The following is a 19,455-nucleotide window of genomic DNA, read 5'->3' on the forward strand; positions in this document are numbered from 1 at the left end:
AATGCAAACCGAGATTTAGAGTGGTTCGGTCAATCTTGACCTACTCCACTTTTGGCTTCCTCCACCGACGAGGTCACCGACATCAACTAGAGGCCTTCCTTCAATAGGCGAAGGCCAACCACCCTTTTATAGTTTTACTCCTTTTGACGGGCTTAGGAAACAACCCTTATAGAATTTTCTCTCCTCTCTTTACAACTCAGAACTTGGAAGAATAGAGGAAGAAGAACTTTTGGCCTTTACAATAATTTTGAGCTCTAAGAATCACAGAAAAAGATCAAGATTTCGGTGTAAGTTCATACCCTTTCAGTGCTGAATGGGTGGGGTATTTATAGGCCCTAACCCAGTTCAAATTTGGAGCTCAAAACTGTCAATTCCCGGAATTCCTAGATCAGGCGGTTGCACCTCCCAGTCTCGCTTGGAGACTGAGCCCAAGCAGTGCAACCTCCTGCTTTGGGCGGTTCAACCTCTTGCTTTGGGCGGTTCAACCGCCTGGTAGAAATCAGAGTCTGAATGGGTTGATCCATTCGACCCAATTTGGGTTTTTCATAGGCCTAATTGCCCCAAAATTAAGTTAATGGGATCACCTCCCATTTCCAACTTAATCATTGTGCTAACTACGATTTTTCCTAAGACATTTACTACAACTTGCTCCAGTGCGTCAATCGCTTCTTCCAGCGAGCTTCCGGCGAACTTCCGTCGATCATCCGATGAACCCTCGGTGATGCTCCTACGGACTTCCGGCAAACTCCTGGACTTGCGACGATTCACTTGGCGAGTTCCGACGAGCTTCTTTGGCAAGCTTATGGACTTCTCGGATTTGTTCCCGTAGAACCTCCGACGACTGTCCGAACTTCTGTCGAACTCTCGAACTCCCAACGTGATCATTGTCTTGACTCCGACGCAACTCCTGCTGCATGTCTCGCTTTCATCGTAGTTAATCATGCACATGTTAGGATCGAGAGCACTAAGAGGGGGGGGTGAATTAGTGCAGCGGAAATCTTACAGCGATTAAAAACCAAAAGCTGCGTTCGTTCAAAAACTATTATGATGCAAAAGCAAATTCTCAGTTTGTATCTAAGTGCAGTTTGCGTCTAAGCGCAGATTGCGTCTAAGCGCAGTTTTGCGTCTAAGCGCAGTTTACGTCTAAACTCAGATTTACGTCTAAACGCAGTTTTACGTCTAAACGCAGATTTACGTCTAAACGCAGATTTACGTCTAAACGCAGATTTACGTCTAAACGCAGTTTCACGTCTAAACGCAGATTTACGTCTAAACTCAGATTTACGTCTTAAACTCAGATTTTCGTCTAAACGCAGATTTACGTCTAAACGCAGTTTTACGTCTAGACGCAGATTTACGTCTAAACTTTGAAACTTGTTTGTATACTCGCAGAAGGCAGTATGCAGTTGAAATCAAGACGTAAACGTGAACTGAGATCTGATGATTGAGCGAGGAAAGCCGATTTACGTCTGAATGCAGTTTTACGTCTAAATGTTGAAACTCGTTCGTAAAATTGTAGAGGACAATTTGCAGTTATCAATAGGATCAAAATGTAAGTATAAACTGCAAAGAAGCTCGTTCGTAAAAGCACGGAAGACAGTTCTGCAGAATCAAACGTAAACGTAAACTGTAATGTATGAAAATACGAATTTACGTCTGAATGCAGATTCGGAAGAACAGCACTTAGAACTTGTTCGTGAAAGCGCAGAGAGCAGTAGTAATGAAGGAGGTTTGCAGTAATGATAAAGTGCTCGAAAATAAACGCAAACCAGAGATTTAGAGTGGTTCAGTCAGCCTTGACCTACTCCACTTTTGGCTTCCTCCACCGACGAGGTTGCCGACGTCAACTAGGGGCCTTCCTTCAATAGGCGAAGGCCAAACTGCCCTTTTACAATTTCTCTCCTTTTGACAGGCTCAGGAGACAACCTTTACAGACCTTTCTCTCCTCACTTTACAACTGAAAACTTGAAGAACAGAAGGAGGAGACTTAAAGGCTTTACAACACTTTTGAGCTCTTAGAATCACAGAAAAGATCAAGATTTCGGTGTAGGTCTATATCTTTTCAGTGCTGAATGGGTGGGGTATTTATAGGCCCCAACCCAGTTCAATTTTGGAGCTCAAAACGATCAAATCGATCAAATCCCAGAATTCTGGGATCAGGCGGTTGCACCTCTTGACTGGAGAGGTGGCACCGCCTGGCAGAGCTCGAAGACTGAGCTCAGGCGATTGCTCCTCTCTGCCAGAGCTCGAAGACTGAGCTCGATGGTTGCATCACCTGGCAGAGCTCGAAGTCTCGAAGACTGAGCTCGGTGGTTGCATCACCTGGCAGAGCTCGAAACTGAGCTCAGGCTGATGCACCTCTCTGCCAGAGCTCGAAGACTGAGCTCGGTGGTTGCATCACCTGGCAGAGCTCGAGACTGAGCTCAGGCAGATGCACCTCTCTGCCAGAGCTCGAAGACTGAGCTCGGTGGTTGCATCGCCTGGCAGAGCTCGAAACTTGAGCTCTGGCGGTGCTACCTCTTGACAGAGGAGGTTGCACCGCCCAGTCTAGCTCGAAGACTGAGCTCTGGGCGGTTGCACCTCTTGGCTGGGGCGGTTGCACCTCCCAGCCTCGCAGCCCTGGCGGTTGCACCTCCTGGCTGGGGCGGTTGCACCTCCCAACCTCACAGCCCTAGCGGTTGCACCTCCTGGCTGGGGCGGTTGCACCTCCTGGTGCAATCAGGGTCCGAATGGTTCGCTCCATTCGGCCCAATTTGAATCTTTTCAGGGGCCTAATTGCCCCAAGATTAAGCTAATGGGATCACCTCCCATTTTCAAGCTTAATCATCATGCTAACTACGATTAACTCTAAGACAACTTCTGCAGCTTTGCTCCGATGCGTCAATCGCTTCTTCCGGCGAGTTTCCGGCCAACTTCCGTCGATCATCCGATAAACCCTCGGTGATCCTTCTGCGGACATCCGGCATACTCCTGGACTTTGCGACGATCCACTTGGCGAGTTCCGACGAGCTTCGCTTGGCAAGCTTCTGGACTTCTCGGATCTGTTCTCGCTGAACCTCCGACGACCGTCCGAACTTCCGTCGAACTCTTGAACTCCCAACGTGATCATGATCTTGACTCCGGCGCAACACCTGCTGCTTGTCTTACTCTCATCGTAGTTAATCCTGCACACTTATCTCAACACATAGATTAGATAACAAATGACAATTGACTTCATCATCAAAATCCGAGATTCAACAGCACACTTATCTCAATATATAGATTAGATAACAAATGACAATTGACTCCATCATCAAAATCCGAGATTCAACAATCTCCCCCTTTTTGATGATGACAATCAATTGATAATGGAGTTAACCTTAACTCCCCCTGTCTATATGCCATACTTGAGATAAGTCATTCTTGAATTCAAAACCTAAGAATTCAAGAGACATATTGATAAGTTAAAATCATTTGAACTTATCAATACTCCTATCATGATTCCCATCATGATGTATCTCTCTGAAGATGATGTCAAGGCTTGACATTCATTTTCAAATATAACAAGTTTGAATGATGGTAATAGTAGCAATTCATCATATTGTAAGATATCAACATGTAAAGCTGTGAAGTAAGATTTTGATATCATTACATGATGTATACATTTCAAATATTTTAGCAAGTATTGCATTTCATCACATGGTAAGATATCAACTCAAGGCATAATGCAAATTAATGCATGACATCTGTTCATATATCTCTTGGTGATACAAGCATGACATAATCATAGCATCAGTGTTTATAGCATCAATTCATATATTTCTCCCCTTTTGTCATCAACAAAAAACATGGTAGTTTTGATACCAGGAGAACAATATAAGCAAATTATCACGCATATAAAGGAAGGCATGATACGTAGATTGCTTTGAATACTTCTTCCTCTTTTTTTTGTTATAATCTTTTTGCATGAAGGAGGAAAGCCATTTGTGATACCAACTATTTGTGAGTTTACTTTGAGTCAAGATATGTGTGTGAAACAGCTTTTTGCAAGTAAAAATACTATCATCCATATTTCAAGATGGAATTCATAAGTAGGAATCATTTCATCAAATCCATTTCAGAAAAAAAATATTTTTCATAAAAGTGTATGATAAAATTCGATTTTTAGCATTCTAATTGTTAAGCGAATCCGAAAATGAAATGAACTCTTTCATGCATTCGGACAAGACTATGCTACAGATTTTCAAATACAATCATGAAGACAAAACATTTTTGTATTTCAACACATAATTTCCAACATGTTATGCATTTAATAAAGTCCGAAAAATAATTTTAACTGGTTTATGTATTCGGACACATCAACATTCATAATTCTCTTCTTATGAAATCAAATTACTCTTCACTCAGAGGTTTTGTAAAAATATTAGCTAATTGATGTTTAGTATTAATATCATGGCAATGTCATGACTTATCAACTGCATTGGTATATCACTTTCTCAAATTATCTTTATCATGGAAATCAAGGCACAGGGTTTTCAAAACATTTAGTTTCAATGTAAAATCCGAGATAAACAATGAGAGATGTTTGTAACTCTGCGTATGCTCACAAAAAATATATTAGGTAACCATATAAAGGATCAAGGCAAAGCCCATCATGGTGAGTAACATAAGGAGTTTACAATAACAACAGATGATTGTGTTCATACAAGCTCATTCATAAGGTGAAAAATTAAAGTGCCTAAATAAAGAGTCAAATTGTCGATGAATTTGCTGCAACTCAGATAGGATTTGATCTTGTCGATGTTCAAGCCGTTCTTGTCTTTGTTCGAATCGGTCCATCCGAATCCCAATATCTTCGATAGATGATGTATGAGTTTGCTCAAATGGATGTGTTTCCTCAAAGGGACATATCGGAGGAGATTGGGTACCCCTAAAGACTGGTGTTTCCGGTTTTGGTTCAGGTTGAGGGGGATCGATTCTTCTAGGCATTCTAACCCAATTACTGTTTCTATAAAAACATCTTAATCGGTGAAGTAGATTTTTATTTATTATGCTAAACCTATCTACTTTTATTATTTCTTCTTCCGGTGGTATTAGAATATCGTAGGCTTTCATTATTCTAGTGATTATACCACCATATGGGAGCATCATATCTTTCTTAGATAGTTCTAACATGTTTTGTTGGATAAGATAACCAAGACAAATGTCATATCCTTTCATGATCAAATACATAGTTCCTAATTCTAATTGGCTTACTTCATCATGATGGTATTGTTTAGGGAGAATGATGCTAGTTAGGATATGATGAAGTACCTTAGTGTTTAGAGGCAGTAGATGTTCACAACTTTTAGGAACAAATGCTAAGTTGGGATTGGCAAAAATTATTCCTAAGGCTTCAACATATGTTGTTCCAACAGTTTCATCATCCCATGATCCTCTAAAGTAAAGTCCTCTACTTTTTATGGGAAGGCCTATCATGTCGCAAATGAATTTATCTGTAATGGAGATGTGTTGTCCTAAAAGATAGGTAGACATTCTTTCTTCTTCATCTATTTATATGTTGTTGTAAAACAATCTAACAAGTCTTGGATAGATGGGTTCATTAATTTGTAAAATAGGGAGTAGATCTAAGTTTGCAAACCATTGGATTGTCTCTAAGTCTCTTAGTTCGTTTAAATCTACATATTTTCCCTTATTGACACTCCTAAGTTCGAAAGAGGAAAACTTTTCAGCATGGTATTTTAAATCGAAAAGGGTGAGATCAAAATCTTCCACTAATCTCCTCTTTCCTTTGTCCCTTGAGGATCTTCTAAATCTCATAACTACTGCTGTTTAGAAGAATAGTGATGAGCAAGAGTAAATGAATCAAAAACAGAATTTAAGGGCTTCTTAGAGAATACCTTAGTGAGATCTTTAAGAGAGGGAAGAATTGTTGATGTTTTTCTTCGAAATGAGGGATATTTGGGATGCTATGAGGGGAGAAATGGGGATGGAGGAGCTTTGGAAGAGTAAATAAGGGAAGGGAGTGAGTTGGGGTCGGTTTCACCGTCGGCCCTAGCTTGGGTTAAAAAGGGCAGAGTTGCGGGCGGTTGCACCTCTGGCTGGGGCGGTGCAACCGCTTGCAACACGTGACAACCGGAGGTGCTACCTCCAACTGGGGAGGTGCCACCGCCTGCAGGCGGTGAGCACTTGTTCTGATCGCAGTGTGATCTGATTTGAGAGTTTTTGTCTTGGGAAGAATTTTCATTCAGAGCAATCAGCTTTACTTACGTAATTACGTAAGAGTTTTCATTTTAAGATAAGAACTTTTGCACGACCAAAATAGATCTTTTGACGTGCATACTCTCAATATCGTACACATGTTTGTGACAGTTTGTTCAAGTTGGTAAGCCTTGCAAGTTCATGACAAACTTAGTCAGTTCATGATGTAGAGTTGGATTCGAAAGTTATGAACGGATGAAATTGATGGGTTCAAAAATCCAGAGGATATGTAAATTGAGAATCATGCGTTTCTAATTCTGAAAAATCAAATAGGATTGTATCTAAATCGCATTTGTGATTTTAAATTCCTAATCTCCATCTGTTATTTAGGCTAGAGAGCATTGCGAGTTCTTTTTGGATCTTGGGTCATGAATATCGAGAATCCAAGGAGCAGAATATTATTTCTTGCTCCAGCTTATTATTTTTTATGTCTTTACAGGAAAGGATAATTTTTAGGTACCCATTTGCTTTTGGGTGCCTCAAAAATAGATCTACATTGTTTATCATGTTGCATAGAATTTGTCATGGTTCCTTTAGGAACCCAAATTAATTTATTTGGACTAATTTTCTTGAATGGACAATAATACGTTTTGTGTCCAAGTTTGCAACAAAAGTTGCATTTGCTTTGGTGTCGAACATGTAAGATGGGGCCTTTTATGAAGGTGGTTGGATATTGGTGAGGACTTCTCACAAATCCAATTCCACTTCTTTTGGGAACGTGACCCTTGTTTGCAAGGATCATGTTCAATGACTTGCTACCAACCTCGAATTTCTTTAAGGTGTCCTTAAGTAGCAAGTTTTCCTTTTGGAGAGTTTCTAGATCATGAAAATTTATACATGAGCCTAAACTATCATGATATTCAGCTTTTAACTTATCAAAATTACAAGTAAGACTATCATGCTCCTTTTTTAGCAATTTGTATTTTCTTCTAATAATCTTGCATTCATTAAATAAGTAATGGAAGGCATTTAATAATTCATCAAATGATAAATCTGTATCTATTAAATTCGTTACCTCCTCTCTGATGGCCATTAAGGCGTAGTGAGTAACTTGCTCGGTGTTGGACTCCTTTTCTTCGGACGCGCTCGAGTCATCCCACGTTGCTTTGAGCGCCTTCTTCTTTGATGTTCTCTTTTTGGCTTGGGGACAATCACTCTTGTAGTGTCCCGCCTTTTTGCACTCATAGCAAATAACTTGGTCCTATTTGGGTTCAAGTTTATTTTTTGTGTCATTCTTAAACTTGTTTCTTTTAATTAATTTTTTAAAATTTCTTGTTAGAAGTGCCAAGTCATCACCACAGTCCTCATCACTTGAGTTTTCTCTCAAGTGGTCTTCTGAAGTTTTAAGTGCTATATCCTTCCTATTCTTTGGAAGGATGTCTTCTTGCTCTTCATGAGCTTTGCAAGTCATCTCGTAGGTCATTAATGACCCGATTAGTTCTTCAAGAGGGAAGTTGCTTAGATCTTTCGCCTCTTGAATAGCGGTGACTTTAGGATCCCAACTCTTAGGAAGGGATCTCAGAATCTTATTTACGAGCTCAAAATCCGAAAAACTTTTTCCGAGTCCTTTTAGACCGTTGACGACATCCGTGAAATGGGTAAACATGTCGCCAATGGTTTCACTCGGTTTCATCCGGAAAAGTTCGAAAGAATGTAACAGAAGATTGATTTTTTACTCTTTCACTCTACTTGTGCCTTCGTGAGTCACTTCGAGTGTGTGCGAAATATCAAATGCGGTTTCACAAGTCGAAACACGGTTAAACTCGTTTTTATCAAGTGCACAAAATAAGGCATTCATAGCCTTTGCATTAAGAGCGAAAGCCTTCTTCTCCAATTCATTCCAATCGATCATTGGAAGAGAAGGCTTCGAAAATCCATTTTCGACAAGATTCCAAAGTTCAAAATCTATAGAAATAAGAAAGATCCTCGTTCGGGTCTTCCAATATGTGTAGTCCGTCCCATTGAACATGGGTGGACGTGTAATAAAATGACCCTCTTGGTTTCCGGCGTATGCCATCTCTCTTGGGTTTTAATCCGTTAGAGAGTTAACCCCGCTCTGATACCAATTGTTAGGATCAAGAGCACTAAGAGGGGGGGGGGGGGGGGGGTTGAATTAATACAGCGGAAATCTTTCAACGATAAAACACGTTCGAATGATAAAAACGATTTTGGAGTGAATGTCGATTCTAAGATTACTTTAACTTAAGATCAAGCGAGATGACGTTAAAATCAATCTATGAAGATAGTTTGCAGTTATGATGAAAACCAGAATATAAGCGCAAACTGAAATACGACGTTCGTACTAAAAAGCTGATTTACGTCTAAATGCTGAATCGTAAATCACTTGATTAGGCGATATGCAGTTTAAGCAAGGATATAAAGGCAGTTTGCAGTTATAATTGAAATCAAAACGTAAACATAAACTGAAATATGATGATCGTACAAAAAAAATAGATTTACGTCTAAACGCTGATTCGGAAAGTGCAAAGCTTGAAACCCGATCGTATATGCGCAGAAAGCAGTAAGCTTTAGAGGAGGTTTGCAGTAAAGATAATATGCTCAAAGTAAATGCAAACCGAGATTTAGAGTGGTTCGGTCAATCTTGACCTACTCCACTTTTGGCTTTTTCCACCGACGAGGTCACCGACGTCAACTAGAGGCCTTCCTTCAATAGGCGAAGGCCAACCACCCTTTTACAGTTTCACTCCTTTTGACGGGCTTAGGAGACAACCCTTACAGAATTTTCTCTCCTCTCTTTACAACTCAGAACTTGGAAGAACAGAGGGAGAAGAACTTTTGGCCTTTACAACAATTTTGAGCTATAGGAATCACAGAAAAAGATCAAGATTTCGGTGTAAGTTCATACCCTTTTAGTGCTGAATGGGTGGGGTATTTATAGGCCCCAACCCAGTTCAAATTTGGAGCTCAAAACTATCAATTCCCGAAATTCCGGGATCAGGCGGTTGCACCTCCTGACTAGAGTGGTTGCACCTCCCAGTCTCGCTTGGAGACTGAGCCCAGGCAGTGCAACCTCCTGCTTTGGGCGGTTCAACCGCCTGGTAGAAATCAGGGTCCGAATGGGTTGATCCATTCGGCCCAATTTGGGTTTTTCAGAGGCCCAATTGTCCCAAGATTAAGTTAATGGGATCACCTCCCATTTCCAACTTAATCATTTTGCTAACTACGATTTTTCCTAAGACATTTACTGCAACTTGCTCCAGTTCGTCAATCGCTTCTTCCAGCGAGCTTCCAGCGAACTTCCGTCGATCATCCGATGAACTCTCGGTGATGCTTCTACGGACTTCCGGCAAACTCCTGGACTTACGACGATTCACTTGGCGAGTTCCGACAAGCTTCTTTGGCAAGCTTATGGACTTCTCGGATTTGTTCCCGTAGAACCTCCAACGACTGTCCGAACTTCTATCGAACTCTCGAACTCCCAACATGATCATTGTCTTGACTCCGGCACAACTCCTGCTGCATGTCTCACTTTCATCGTAGTTAATCCTGCACACTTATCTCAACATATAGATTAGATAACAAATGATAATTGACTCCATCATCAAAATTCGAGATTCAACATATTTGTCCTTATCGGCAAAGTTAAGTATTAATTTGAGTTAAGTTTAAGTGTAACTTTACTAACTTAATTAGGGGTTAATTGGGCTAGAGTTGGATTGTTTTAGGTCAAGTGAAAGACCCATTCAATGACCCTTAGCTAGCCGAAGCGGTGGCACCACGAATAGCACCGCTTGAGGCTCGACCTCTCAAGCTGTTGTTGAATCTCAGATTTTGATGATGAAATTAATTGTTGAGTTTACGATTTAATCTGTGTTTTGAATGATGTAGGACTAACTTTGATTAGAAAAGGCAAATCGATTAAAGCAGGAGGAATCAGATATTGGGCCAGAGTGAAATATGTCAGAAGATTAGACGTCGGGCCAGAGGATCGGTCGACGTATCGACAAAAGACTTCGTGCCATGAGTTCGGGCATCGGGCCGAAGGATCGGAAGTTGTGGGAAGGAGATTGGAAGTTGTAGGAGTCAACATGCTAATTGGGTAATACGCCAAAGGAGAGGACGATGCGCCGAAGGATCGGACTTAGTCCCGGATGAACTAATGATATGTCGGACAATATAGGATTCATGCTTATAATTATATGTCTAAATCAAGTTAGTTTAGGACTAATTGAGTCAGTTTTGGGATGAAACAATACCAACTCAATTAGGGGCCAATTGGGCCTGAATCAAGGTTGAATTGGGCTTGTTGTTTGGCCTATTCAGTGACTTATAGCAGGGTCTAGTAGTGGTACCACCCAGACAATCTCCCAAGGTGTATCAAGAGATGATATCACCAGTTTAGGCGGTGGCACCACCCAGACACAGTCTCCCAGACTGTGTCAGGTAGTGGTACCACCTAGTGTCAATGCTGCAGGCGGTAGTACCGTCCAACACAGGTGGTGGTATCGCTACGACTTGAGAAACCCGAGATGAGACCTTTTCTAGCTTAATTTTTGAAGCTATTTAGGGTCTATGAATACCCTAGATATTTTTGCTTAGCTAAGCACGAAATCGAGTTGAAATGGGGGAAAGAATACTTGAGAAAAATTAAAAACTCTCTTAGGATTTAGTGTTTCTTCTTCCTAGAGTTAGAAGTTTTCTAAAGGAAAAGTGGTGTCTAAAAGAGAGGTATAAAGGTTTTCTTCTAAGCTTGTAAAAAGGAGGAAGAGTTATAATGGTAGTTAATCTTCACCCATTGAATTGTAAGGGTAGTTAATCTTTGCCCATTGAAAGTGCTAGTCATAGATGCCTTGCAAGCCAATCACGTGAGTAATGGCTCATGTGACATGATATACATTCTTTTTGCTCATTATATTATTTAGTATTTTATCACTTTATATTGTTTGTTGCATATATGCGTATATATATTGTGATATCCATAAATCTATGCAATGAGAATCGGATTATGATGAGATAACGATAATGAGACTGATTAGCCTTTAAACATAAAACCTAAATAATCCCGATTATAGGTTACTCAAGAGGGAAATTGAGATAACTAGATAGACTGGTGTACTATATACTCATACATATGATGGTCTCATAGCTGCTGCTAGTCATAGGTGCATTACAAGCCAATTACATGAGTGATGACACGACACAATCTTTTTGCTTATTATTATTATTTGGTATTTTATCACTTTATATTACCTATTGTATGAATATATTGTGATGTCTATGGATCTATGCAATGGGAATCAGATCATGATTAGATCACGATAATGAGACCGATTTGCCTTTAAACATAGATCCTAAATAATCTCAATCATAAGTTACTCCAAAAGGACATCGAGATAATCGGACAGACTGGTGTACCGTATACCCATCTATATGATGGATGTAAATAGTGTTGAATCTCAGATTTTGATGATGAAGTCAATTGTCATTTGTTATCTAATCTATATGTTGAGATAAGTGTGCAGGATTAACTACGATGAAAGTAAGATATGCAGCAGGAGTTGCGCTGGAGTCAAGACAATGAACACGTTGGGAGTTCGAGAGTTCGACGAAAGTTCGGACAGTCGTCGGAGGTTCTGCGGGAACAAATCCGAGAAGTCCATGAGCTTGCCAAAGAAGCTCGTCGGAACTCGCCAAGTGGATCGTCGCAAGTCTAGAGTTTGCCGGAAGTCCATAGGAGCATCACCGAGGGTTCATCGGATGATCGATGGAAGTTCGCCGGAAGAAGTGATTGACACACCGGAGCAAGTTACAGTAAATGTCTTAGGAAATATCGTAGTTAGCATAATGATTAAGTTGGAAATGGGAGGTGATCTCATTAACATAATCTTGGGGCAATTGGGCCCTTGAAAAACCCAAATTGGGCCGAATGGATCAACCCATTTGGACCCTGATTTCTGCTAGGCGGTTGAACCGCCCGAGCCAAGCGGTGGCACCGCTTGGGCTTAGTCTCCGAGCGAGACTGGGCAGTACAACCGCCCCTGACAGGAGGTGGCACCGCTTGAGCTCGGTCTTCGAGCTCTGGCAAGAGGTGCAACCGCCTCAGTCAGGTAGTGGCACTGCCTGAGCTCGGTCTTCGAGCTCTAGCAGGAGGTGCAACCGCCCCTGACAGGAGGTGGCACCGCCTAGAGGCTCAGTCTTCGAGCTCTTCCAGGAGGTGCAACCGCCAGATCCCGAAATTCCAAGAATTGACAGTTTTGAGCTCGAAATTCAAATGGGGTTAGGGCCTATAAATATCTCACCCTTTCAGCACTGAAAGAGCACCTAGAAACCACCGAAATTCTGATTTTACTTTGTGATTTTTAGAGCTCAAAAGTGTTGTATGAGTTGAAAGTTCTTCTTCCTCTTTTCTTCCAAGTCCTAATCTGTTAAGAGAGGAAAGGAAATTCTGTAAGTGTTGTCTCCTAAGCCCGTCAAAAGGAGTGAAACTGTAAAAGGGTAGTTGGCCTTCGCCTATTGAAGGAAGGCCTATAGTTGACGTTGGTGACCTCGTCGGTGGAGGAAACCAAAAGTGGAGTAGGTCAAGATTGATCGAACCACTCTAAATCTCGGTTTGCATTTACTTTGAGCATCTTATCTTTACTGCAAACCTCCTCAAAAGCTTACTGCTTTCTGCGCATATACGATTGGGTTTCAAGCTCTGCACTTTCCGAATCGGGGTTTAGACGTAAATCAGTTTTATCGTACGATCATCATATTTCAGTTTGCGTTTACGTTTTGATTTCTATCATAACTGCAAACTGCCTTTATATCCTTGCTTTAACTGCATCTCGCTTAATCAAGTGATTTACGAATCAGCATTTAGACGTAAATCAGTTTTTCCGTACGAATATCATATTTCAGTTTGCGCCTACTATCTGATTTGAACTATTACTGCAAACTGCATTTATATCTTTGCTGCATCTCGCTTAATCAAAAGTTAAAGTGATTTACGAATTGGCTTTCTTACTGAAATCACTTTTATCGAACGAACGCGGTTTATTTTAATCGTAGAAGGTTTTCCGCTACACTAATTCACCTCCCCCCCCCCTCTTAGTGCTCTTGATCCTAACAAATAGTCTCATAGTTGCTCGCATGGGGACACTAGAGATATAATGCAAGTGCTCATTGGAGAATAAGTTCACTGATTGATCTGCTCACGGAATGTTGGATGGTTGATGATGTCTTATTATCAGATAGCGATTCCATCGTCCCATTGGTGTATCTAATGTTGAATCTCAGATTTTGATGATGAAATCAATTAGTAAATTATTTGATCCAATCTATATGTTGAGAAAAGTGTGTAGGATTAACTACGATGACAATCAAGGCATAAAGCAAAATGAAGTGCCTAAGTCAAGATCGAGATTTCGTTGGGAGTTTGAGAGTTCGTTGGGAGTCTAGAGGTTTATTAAAAATGTTGTCGAAATTGACCAAGAAGAAGCTCTTCGGAACTCGCCAAGAAGATTATCGTGAAGTCAAGGAGCTTGTCGGGAGTCCGCTGGAACATTGCTAAGAGATTATCGAAAGTCCACAGAAAGTTCACTGGAAGCTTGTCGGAAGAAACCTAGACTTACTGGATGGGCTGGATTCAAGGTCCAACCAGGTTGCTGGACCCTGTTTGGTAGTGGCATCACCAGATTGGGGCGGTGGAACCACCTAGGGAATGGTCTCCTAGGTGGTTTGGGTGGTGGTACCGCCCAGACTGAGTGATGGTACCACTTTATCAAGTGGTAGTACTGCCAGAGCTCAGTATCCGAGACTTTGTTAGGTGGTGGTACCACCCAATACTAGCGATGGTACCGCCAGTACCCTAGAAACCTGAGATGAGATATTTTTTTGCTCCAATTTTGAAGTCATTAGGGCCTATAAATACCTCACAATTTTTTACATGAAAGGGCAACAAATGTGATATCAAATTGTGAAAAAATCTTTGAGTTTTGGGGTGTAAAAAGTATTATAAAAGTACAAGAGTCCTCCTCCTCTTTCTCTTTAGCTTTGTAATCATCCAAGAAGAGGTATGATGCTTGTAAGGGTTATCTCTTAAACCCGTAAAAAGGAGAAAACACTGTAAAAAGATGGTTGGTCTTCGCTTATTGAAGGAAGACCATTAGTGGATGCTAGTGACCTCAACGGATGAGGAATCGAAAGTGGATGTAGGTCACAACGATCGAAGCAATATAAATTCCAGTGTGTTCTTTCCTTACTGCTTACTACATTCAACTTTATTTCATTGCAAAATATTCAATCCCCTCTTCTCTACTAACTTGCAAAATTTGAGTCATACAAACAGTTTTCATGAAACTTAGAGTTTCATCAAACGAAGTTTTCCGAAATCGATTAAATTTGTCATTTTTATCCGTTACACTAATTCACCCTCCCTCTTAGTGCCATTCTTGATCCTAAGAATTGGTATCAGAGTGAGGTCACTCTCATTTTTGTTTAAAACTCAAGAGAGATAATATTTATCGGTAACCAAGAAGGTCACTCAATCACACGTCCACCCATGTTCAATAGGACGGATTATACCTATTGAAAAACTAGAATGAGGATTTTTCTAATTTCTATGGATTTTGAGTTACGGAACATTGTGGAAAATAATTTTTAAAAGTCTTATCTTTCGATGAACGATTAAAATGAGTTGGAGAAGAAGATTTTCTCTTTAAATACCAAAGCTATGAATGTCTTGTTTTATGCTTTAGATAAAAATGAGTTTAATCGAGTGTCTATTTGTGAAACAACTTTTAATATTTAGCACACACTCGAAATCACTCACGAAGGCACTAGTAGAGTAAATGAGTCTAAAATAAATCTTTTAGTCAATACTTATGAATTATTTCGGATGAAACCGAGTAAGACCATTGGAGACATGTACATCCGGTTTACGGATGTCATCAATGGTCTAAAAGCACATGGTAAATTTTTTTCTAACTTTGAACTCGTTAATAAAATATTGAGATCCCTTCCAAAGAGTTAGGATCCTAAACTAATAGTCATTCAAGAGGCTAAGGATTTGAATAACTTCCCTCTCGAAGAACTTATCGGGTCTTTAATAATCTATGAGATGACTTGCAACGCTCATGAAGAGCTTGAGAATGACCTTCCAAAGAATAGGAAGGATATAGCACTAAAAACTCATGATGACCACTTGAAAGGAAGTTCAAGTGATGAGGGACTATGATGATGACTTGAGACTTTTGATAAGAAAGTTTAAAAAATTCATAAAAAATAAATCTAAAAACGACACTAAAAATAAAATTGAACCCAAGAAAGAACAAGTTATATGCTATGAATACAAAAAGCCAGAATATTTCAAAAACGAATGTCCCAAAGTGAAGAAGAGACAACAAAAAAAGAAAAAGACGCTCAAAGCAACGTGGGATGATTCGAGCGATTCCGAAGATAATGAACAAAACAACAAGGAAATCGCCAACTATGCACTAATGACTATCAAAGATGTGGTAAGTAGTTCATTAGATGTAAATTTATCTTTCAATGAGCTTTTAAGTACTTTTCATGATTTGTATGATAAATGTAGAATAATGAGCAAAAAGTATAATTCTTTAAGAAAAAAGGAGCATTCCCTTTTAAATACTAAATTTGAAAAACTTAAGTATGATAGTCGCACTAAGCGTGAACACTTGAGAAGAAAAGCTTTCTACTTAAAGAAACTTTAGAAAAGTTTAAGTTTGGTAGCAAGTCCTTAAACATGATCCTTGCCAATAAGGGTCACGTTCATGTTGAATCTCGTATTTTGATGATGAAACCACTTGATATATGTTTATGATTTAATCTACGTTTTAAGTGACGTAGGATGCTTCGATCAGGATGAGATAATTAAAGTAGGAAAATCATGTTGTACCGAAAGAACATGTCAGAAGATTGGACGTCGGGCCGGTGGATCGGTCGATGTATCGATAGAAGGCTTTGGGCCGTGGACTCGGGCATCGGGCCAAAAAGAGTGGGTATTGTGCCAAGGATATCGGAGTTGCTGAGTCAACTGGCCGATTGGGCAATAGGCTGCAGGAGAGGACGATGCGCCAAAGAATCGGATGAAGCGTCGAGAGACCAATGACATGCCGGACAACTTGGTTAATTGCTTAGGATTAATTGTCTCGATCGAAGTTTTGTTTTAAGTGTGCAGGATTAACTACGATGAAAGTGAGACATGCAGCAGGAGTTGCGCCGGAGTCAAGACAATGATCACGTTGGGAGTTCGAGAGTTCGACGGAAGTTCAGACAATCGTCGGAGGTTCTACGGGAACAAATCCGAGAAGTCCATAAGCTTGCCAAAGAAGCTCGTCGGAACTCGCCAAGTGAATCGTCGCAAGTCCAGGAGTTTGCCGAAAGTCCGCAGGAGCATCACCGAGGGTTCATCGGATGATCGACGGAAGTTCGCCGGAAGCTCGCCGGAAGAAGCGATTGATGCACCAGAGCAAGTTGCAGTAAATGTCTTAGGAAAAATCGTAGTTAACACTTTAATTAAGTTAGAAATGGGAGGTGATCCCATTAACTTAATCTTGGGGCAATTGGGTCCTTGAATAACCCGAATTGGGCCTAATGGATCAACCCATTCGGACCCTGATTTCTGCCAAGTGGTTGAACCGCCTAAGGCAGGAGGTTGCACCGCCTGGGCTTAGTCTCCGAGCGAGACTGGGAGGTGCAACCGCTCCAGCCAGGCGGTGGCACCACTTGGGGCTTAGTCTCCGAGCGAGACTGGGCGGTGCAACCTCCCCTGACAAGAGGTGGCACCGCTTGAGCTCAGTCTTCGAGCTCTGTCAGGCGGTGCAACCGCCTCAGTCAGGAGGTGCAACCGCCTGAGCTCGGTCTTCGAGCTCTGTCAGGAGGTACAATCGCCCCTGACAAGAGGTAGCACCGCCCAGAGGCTCAGTCTTCGAGCTCTGCCAGGCGGTGCAACCGCTCTAGTCAAGAGGTGCAACCGCCTGATCCTGGAATTCTGGGAATTGACAGTTTTGAGCTCCAAATTTTAACTGGGTTGGGGCTTATAAATACCCCACCCATTCAGCACTGAAAGGGTATGAACTTACACCGAAATCTTGATCTTTTTCTATGATTCTTAGAGCTCAAAATTGTTGTAAAGGCCAAAAGTTCTTCTCCCCCTGTTCTTCAAAGTTCTGAGCTGTAAAGAGAGGAGAGAAAATACTGTAAGGGTGGTCTCCTAAGCCCGTCAAACGGAGTGAAACTGTAAAAGGGTGGTTGGCCTTCGCCTATTGAAGGAAGGCCTCTAGTTGACGTCGGTGACCTCGTCGGTGGAGGAAGCCAAAAGTGGAGTAGGTCAAGATTGACCGAACCACTCTAAATCTTGGTTTGCATTTACTTTGAGCATCTTATCTTTACTGCAAACCTCCTCAATAGCTTACTACCTTTTGTGTTTTTACGAACATGTTTCAAAGTTCAGCGCTTTCCGAATCGGGGTTTAAGACGCAAATCAGTTTTATCGTACGAACGTCGTATTTCAGTTTGCGCTTATATTCTGATTTCCATCATAACTGCAAAATGCGTTCATATCTTTGCTGCATCTCTCCTAGTCAAAAGTTGAAGTGATTTACGAATCGACTTTCTTACCAAAATCACTTCTATCGAACAAACGCAGTTTTCGATTTCAATCGCAGAAGGTTTTTCCGCTGCACTAATTCACCCCCCCCCCCTCTTAGTGCTCTTGATCCTAACAATTGGTATCAGAGCTCAGTATTTCTTATTTTGGATTTACACCCGAGAGAAATGGCTCTATATGGCTTTCAAGAGGGCTTATCGGTCGTTTGTCCACCGTTGTTTAACGGATTGGACTACACTTATTGGAAAACTCGAATGAGAGTTTTCTTGATTTCTATGAATTTGGATTTATGGAATATCATTGAAAACGGTTTTCAACTTCCCTCTAAACCGATGAACGAATGGTCGGATTTGGAGAAGAAGTATTTTTCTTTAAACGCAAAGGCTATGAATGCCTTATTTTGCGCTTTGGACAAAAATGAGTTCAATCTGATTTCTACGTGCGAAACGGCTTTTGATACTTGGCGAACACTTGAAATCATGCACGAGGGAACTAGTAGAGTCAAAGACTCGAAAGTTAACATTTTATTGCATGATTTTGAGCTTTTTCGAATGCAACCAAGCGAGACTATAGGCGACATGTACACCCGTTTCACGGATGTCGTCAATAGTTTAAGAGCTCTTGGAAAATGTTTTTCAGATTTTGAACTCGTAAACAAGATTTTGCGTTCTCTTTCTAAGAAGTGGGATTCAAAAGTAACTGCAATACAAGAAGCTAAAAACCTAAACAACTTACCACTTGAAGAACTAATTGGTTCATTGATGACATATGAAATGGTTCACAATGCACATGATGAACAAAATCACCTTCCAAAGAACAGGAAGGATTTGGAACTCCGGATAAATGAATACCACTTGAGCGATGACTCAAGTGATGAGGACAATGATGAACTTGAACTTCAAACACTAAATCTTAATAAGTTTATTAAACAAAAATCTAAAATAAACAATAAACTTGAACGAAGGAAGAGGCCAAAGAAGAAGAACACAAAGTGGGATGAATCGAGCTCCTCCGAAGACGAGGAGAAAATCAAGAAAGGCGAGGTGGCAAACTATGCCTTAACCACTTTCAATGATGAGGTAATCGAAATCCCCCTAATTTATTTTGAAATTACTTGATTCTTTCATGATGTATTTTCTTTTTTAGTTTAGAATTAATGTTAAAAAAAAAAATGATCATGCTAGTAATTTCGAAAATGATAATATTACATATTTTATAAACAAACAAAATGATTTTGACTGAAAATATGAAATCATGATTAAGAAGTAATAATGTGTATCATGTGGATGTCCATTGTTATTTCTCGATTTTGAGTATATTAAATCATATTTAATTTGAAGTTATGATTAATGAGTATATATTTTTGAAATTATGATGATTCTTGATAATTATGGATTATCGATTTTCATGATAATAACAGTGGCTTTAAAAATTGATGCATGTTTTGATTTGACATAAATGAAAAGGCATGCTAACATGAAATCGATCACTTAAGATGAAACACTTAAAAAAAGGGAAAAAATATATTATCAATGAAATCATGAATCTATTTATGTTATAAATTTTGTGAGCCACAAAAATGATTTTGATGATTTAAATTTGAAACGAGTTTTAATCAAAATCATGATTATGATTTGTCAAAT

The sequence above is a fragment of the Musa acuminata genome, chromosome BXJ1-7 (genome assembly GCF_036884655.1).
Source record: "Musa acuminata AAA Group cultivar baxijiao chromosome BXJ1-7, Cavendish_Baxijiao_AAA, whole genome shotgun sequence".
In the NCBI taxonomy this organism is placed as follows: domain Eukaryota; kingdom Viridiplantae; phylum Streptophyta; class Magnoliopsida; order Zingiberales; family Musaceae; genus Musa; species Musa acuminata.